The sequence below is a fragment of the Ambystoma mexicanum genome, chromosome 5p (assembly GCF_040938575.1).
Source record: "Ambystoma mexicanum isolate Mex_15411 chromosome 5p, UKY_AmexF1_1, whole genome shotgun sequence".
Taxonomy (NCBI): Eukaryota; Metazoa; Chordata; class Amphibia; order Caudata; family Ambystomatidae; genus Ambystoma; species Ambystoma mexicanum.
In genome coordinates, this window is record NC_090930.1 from 284383585 (window position 1) to 284389730 (window position 6146).

Here is a 6146-nt window from a genome sequence, read left to right on the forward strand (position 1 = left end):
TGCGATGCTGTCTGGTGAGTAATGCGCGATGCACGGCGCTGTTTCGCCTTTTATATTGCTAACCTGTGTCTTTTCTCTCCTTGCATGTTGCGATGTTCCTCGCCAAGCGCCGTAATGTTCCCGCAATGAGTTCACAAGGTTCTTTCCGCAAGTCCTTCCTAAAAACTATAGTGAAGTTGTTACACTGGAGATGTCTGTCATACCTCCTGACAGCTGGAACGCCAGCAACGGAAGAAACGGTGTATAAAATCTCTGGCCCTGTGCTCAGCAACATTGTACGGAGACTGAGCATTCTGCAGCCAGAGCCTGGTGTGAGTTTGGAAAAAGAGTTGGAAGCACATAACAGCCTGAGTGAAAGACTGAGTATGTCGCCTGGCCTGTTTAATACCCAGGCTGTTAAATGACTTCAATTCAGCAATCCCACTAAGTCAGTGCCTCGTCTGGGACGCCCAAGGGAAGCCCTTATTTATATATTTTTATGACAAGTTATACTCTGGATGATAAACCCTTATATAACGCCCCTCTCTTTGAATCCCCCTGACCTCACTGAGCCAAGAAGTAGGTTTGTTTTGCAATTTAAAAGATTTATGCGAAAAATTAAACAATATATATCACACTTTTATAATAAATTAATATATGAGTATAATGTCGATCAACAATGGATAATGTTATACTAGCACACTTATTTTATTACTTAGGAGTTGGTATGGAAAGAACAAGGTAGCTGAGAATACTTTATGGTTTCAAGGAGATGCAAAGATGAATAAAAGGCAGTACAGAAATAAACTTGATATGATTTCAGCAAAAGATAATATGATTACTTTTTCTCTGACAATTCACTCCCCCCCTTTATGCAATATAAGGAAATGGAAGGAGAGCACACAGTCTTCAAGAATACCAACAGAAATGCAATACAAACTTCCAATTCTCCCCTAGCAAGCTTAGATCACAGGGATGATTTTAAAACACAGGCAAAATCCTTTTAAATGTGGTGGCAATGAAGTAAAATATGCTAAAACTTGTTTTTAATTCACTATAAGAGATTCAGGGTGGGTGATAGCTACTTTAAATTAGTTGAAAGAAATCTCGCTTCTAGCACAAACGGTTCAAGAGATATGGACGATTTCGTGAAGGTAGATTTTCAGAAATGAAATAATGATTCAAAATGGCAAAATGACACTTTTACAGGTTTAAAATCGGAGAAGGAACACACGATTCCTATGATGCAGTTCTGGACAGGTTCAAATGTTTTGAATCAGATTAATTTAAGCTAAGAGATTGGTTTTGCACATTTCTGGATGAGTACTCACACTATGAATTTGAAATAGGCCGTCAGGGTCTGGTCAGTTTGGGACTGGACTCCAGGCGGTTGGTTTTGAAGTCACAGCTATCTGGGTCAGCTCTGCTCTGCTGGTCTGGATCTCTGGTTCTGCTCACAGTGGTCTGGGTCTCTGGTTCTGCTCACAGCGATCTGGTCTGGTCTCTCTGGATACAGCACTGCTTTCTGGGTACTGGTTCTGGAGTTCTCCATCAGCGTGCTGCACAGGAATTCAGTTGAAGGTTGGAAAATGAATGTCCCTGTCTGGCTTCCAGTGGCTCTTTTTATGTCTTTTGAAAAACGGGTGTGGATGCTAACTTTCTGTGCCCACCCCACTCATGATTTGATAGGTCAAGGATTTCTCTTTGACCTGATTTGAAAAGGGAGCAGTGAGTCATCAGGTGTCATCTTTATGAGTGTCATGCGCCGCATTCTCAACTGGCGTCTTTGGCCCCGTTGCCGCTTACGGACTTCCTGATTCCCGTCACGCTTAACGCTGCGTTCACTAAGCGGTCTAGTCTTTTTCCGCTTGGCTGACCGTAGCGTTACTTAACCACTCCTCTCCCTTGGTCCAGCGCGTTGCAAGCTTCCACGGTCAACTGCTTTTCCTCGCTGCCGCGGTCTTGCTACATGCTGTTTACCTCTTGCTCCTCGAGCCTTACCTTTTGCATTTTCCTTTCTCTTCCCGGTCTTTCTCCGGTACCCGCCTTCAGTTCTCTTCCTCCTCCCTCCTTTCACTCCTTCGCTCCCGGCTTTCTGCCTTTCGTTGGTTTACTTTTGCTGGAGTTTACTTATCCCGGTGCTTCCTGTTGCTGCCTTCTCCCGTCTCTCGTCTGCTTTCCACGAGCCCAGCTGCCATCAGGATACCTGCCGGTTCAAGGGTTTTTTTGCCTATTTTCTGGCTTTTTTCCCCCTTTTTGTCCCTCCTGGGAGGGGTACACGGTCAGGGCGTATTTACACGCTCTCACTGTGGCTTCCTCCTGTGGGAGACACGCTCAGCCTCGAAAAACGGAAAAGGACTACACAGCACACCGAGCGCTCAGCCCAGTAGAGGAGGATTTCGACTCCACAGGTAAGGAGGTTGAAGAAATACAGAGGGGAACTAAAATTGTATTAGAAGCCGGTGCTGACAATGAGTCATCAGGTGTCATCTTTATGGCATACAGAAAGAACACTCCCCTTTGCTTTTACCTTAGAAAATCATTTTCATAACTAAACACATTTCCCAGATACACAAGTGGTTGACATTACATATACACATCATATATCACATAAGGTAGTTTCTGTTCCAACTCTGATGTTTCTAAGAGCTTGGATTAAGAAATGACAACATTTTGCGCTTTTTGGTTGGTTTACCAATATTGGATTTTTACCAAAAATGACACAGATGCACACCGCCTTTCTACACATATTCCAGTAAATTTTCATTTTTCTAGCGTGTCTGCAATCTCCATAATTCATGGGATTTTGCCTCAGAACATGGTACAGAGTTCTAACACCTCTTAAAATGTGCACAGAAAAATCACAAGAATAATGATATTAATTATATAATTTTGACAAGTCCGTACTATGAATTATCCATCTTTTATGCTCTGGCCCAGAGGGGTGTGGTTTACCAAAGCACATGGTGGAATTTCTGGTTTGTCCACTTCCTCCAACTCAAGTTGCTCACAGAGGCACTGCCCCTCCCCGTTTCTCTCAAGAGGAAGCCATTACAACCCCCCCTAATTTAACATTTGCCTGAGCCAAGGAAGGCTCATTGTTCAGTTTCTTCCAGTCCCCAGCTGCTCCTCCCCTAATCCAATCAGAGAGGTGTCATCTCCCTTTGGTGAGGGCAGGAGAATGCAGGCCAGGCCTGGGAAGAGTGGCTGAGCAAGTTTCAACTCCTGTCGGGGGTAGTTGCCAGGCAGAATTCAATCTCTTTAAGCCAGGCTTCAGCTAAATGTCACTTTTGTTCCCAGTTTTTCTTCATCCAAATCAAACTTACAATTTTTACACATGCAGCTAGAATGCTGATTCTAAGTTCAAAACTATGACATTCACCAGTTGCAAACTATGTGACACTCAACAGTAGGTCACTCATTTATTTTAAACATTTCGATTTTAGTGGCTTTAAGTCCAATTTCACTTCAGCTGCTGACATCCACAGCTCAGCCAGTTTCATTATGAACATTATTTTAGGCTCTTTCTTTTCCCAGATTTTGTATGCACACAAGTCTACCTTCTGCCAAATGTCTGCTGGTGTTCATTGAGATTTTTGAATATCTTGCAATGTTTAAAATAGGCATTTTTAGCTTGCATTTCAGAGAAACAAAGGTGATTTCAAAGCACTTTCTGAGCTAACCGGCACTGCTGTTTTTCCTTTGGCACACATTTCACCCATGGCACTCCTGGCCCGTCACGCTCGCACTGGTGGGTGGCAGGTCAGGGGAACATTTTGGTGCGCGCCAAAACTGCTCGTTTTTCCTGGATTCTGGCGCAATGTGGGCTTTTCGGCCATCTTGGATTTTCTAAGCCCACAGCACCAACTGTTGCAGCATAATAGTCCAAATGTGGGTCAGGACACCCAACAAGTGCCCCCGCCCGACTGCGCTTTGATTTCGAGTCGAGGGGGAGTCGGGTGCAAAGGATGTTTTGATCCACGCACTGGTATGTCCGCATCATCTTCTTCCAATTCCGTAGATGGCACAGTTAAGCATCTTTTCCTCCATCCAGTTGGATCGATCGGTTCTCCTCGCCGGTCCTGATGGGAATATTGGGCGGTACCCCGGGCCCCTCGGATCTTTGCTCCCAGTCCCCGGGTTGTCCTCCTTGGTCAGTCTCCATGGTTTCATCTCTCCTAGGATGATAAAGCAAAGCGGCAATACATATTCCTAGACATTTTTCCACCACTATTAATGGTGTGGCGAACATATACATTTTATACATCAGGATACATTTTGCAGTCTTATTTTAAAAACAAGATATAATCAGGAGACATTTTCCTTCAAGAATCATAATATTTTAGAGACCATATGTGGGATATTTTAGGGTTAGAACTGAATTACTCTGGAGCGGCCCCCTCTGGGATTGCAGAGGACTCCTCCAGTTGCTGAAGGGTGTGCCTGGGATGGCAACACTTTAACTGATTTATATGGACCCACATGTCTTCCCCTTTTGCCAAACTACCTTTGGGGATGCGGATCTTGTATGCAACTGGGGAGATCTTGTCTATAATTTCAAACGGTCCCTTCCATGTAGGCAAACATTTTCGCTGTTTGGCCTGGTTCCTTTGGAAATTGTATACCCGGTCTCCCACATTATATTCCTTCCTGGTTGTCTTCAGGTCGTAATGGGTTTTCATGCTATCAGCTGATCTTTCTAGATTCCGCTGAGCATAGGCAAGAGCATGCTGAAGGTGTTTCCTTAAATTCTCCACATACTCATGAGTTGTGGAGGCATTTATCAATGTCTGCTCTTGGGTCCTGTAAAGCAAATGCTGGGGAAACACCATCTTGCGTCCAGTCATCAGCTCAAATGGTGACAATTTAGTTGCAGATGAAGGGGTAGATCTGATGGCCATTTGGACCAGAGGTAATCGGATATCCCAACTTGGCCCAGAATCTGCCACAAACTTTTTTAATATGCTCACAATGGTCCGGTTGTAGCGTTCTACTGCCCCAGAAGAAGCTGTCCGGTAAGCAATATTTAGCTTCCTTTTGACCCCAGGTTCTCCCACATCTTTGTCATTACCTCTCTGGTGAAATGGCTACCTCTGTCTGACTCAATCCTTTGAGGTAGACCAAAACGGGAAAATATGTGGTTAATCATCAGGGCAGCTGCTGTTTCTGCCTTGCAGTTTGGGGCCGGGAGACTTTCCACCCACTTGGTAAACAAGCATGTGACCGTCAACATGTACTTGTTTCCCCTAGACGAGCGAATCACAGGGCCTACGAAGTCGATTTGCAAATCTGACCATGGCAGTGTCATCCCCCTCTTTTGGAGAGGCGCCCGGTGTGTGAGGGATGTTGGCTGAAATTGTGCACACACAAGACACCCCTTCAAGTATTGGTCGAGGTCCTGCCCCATGTGTGGCTAGTATGCAACCTCTCTTAAGATTTCCAGTGTTGTGTGAAACCCCCTATGACTGGCGGTGGCCGCATCATGGGCGCGACTTAACATCAGGCTTTGGAATGAGGTAGGAACCACCCACTGGACATGGCCAGCTTGGGATTTCCTTACCAACAAACCGTCTTGGATTCGGAACATTTTTGGACATTTCATCAACACTCTTAGGTCCTCTTTCCCAACGTAGTCGGTATCCGTCAGGGGAAAGTTCTCAGGGTCCTCAATGGGTTGGTAAAACTTACCAATTATTGTATCCCCCTTCTGACCCATAATTAAATCAGCATCAGGGGTCTCCTTACTCCATTGTGCAGTTGAAAGATCGTTGTGAGCATTTGTCTGGGACCTAGTGATAGCAGTGACCTGGATTTCCACCAACAGGGACTCAGTCTCTATTAGATCCCCTTGGATGGCCCCGGTTTTGGCCAGCTGATCAGCTAAGTCATTTCCAGTTTTGTCTGGTCCCTCTACTTTGGAATGACCCTTGATCTTTTTCCAGTAGATGGTCATCCCATTCGAGGTGACCAGATCATCAATGTTTTGGATTAACTTCCCATGTTTCAAGTGTTTGTTATTAGCACATAACATGCCTCTGGTTTTCCAATTAACCAGGTGCTCCACAAACCCGTTCCGTACATAATCTGAATCTGTGATTATGACCAGTTCGTGGAGTTGATGTTGGACAGCAGTGAGGATGGCCTGATGCACAGCCATCAATTCTGCC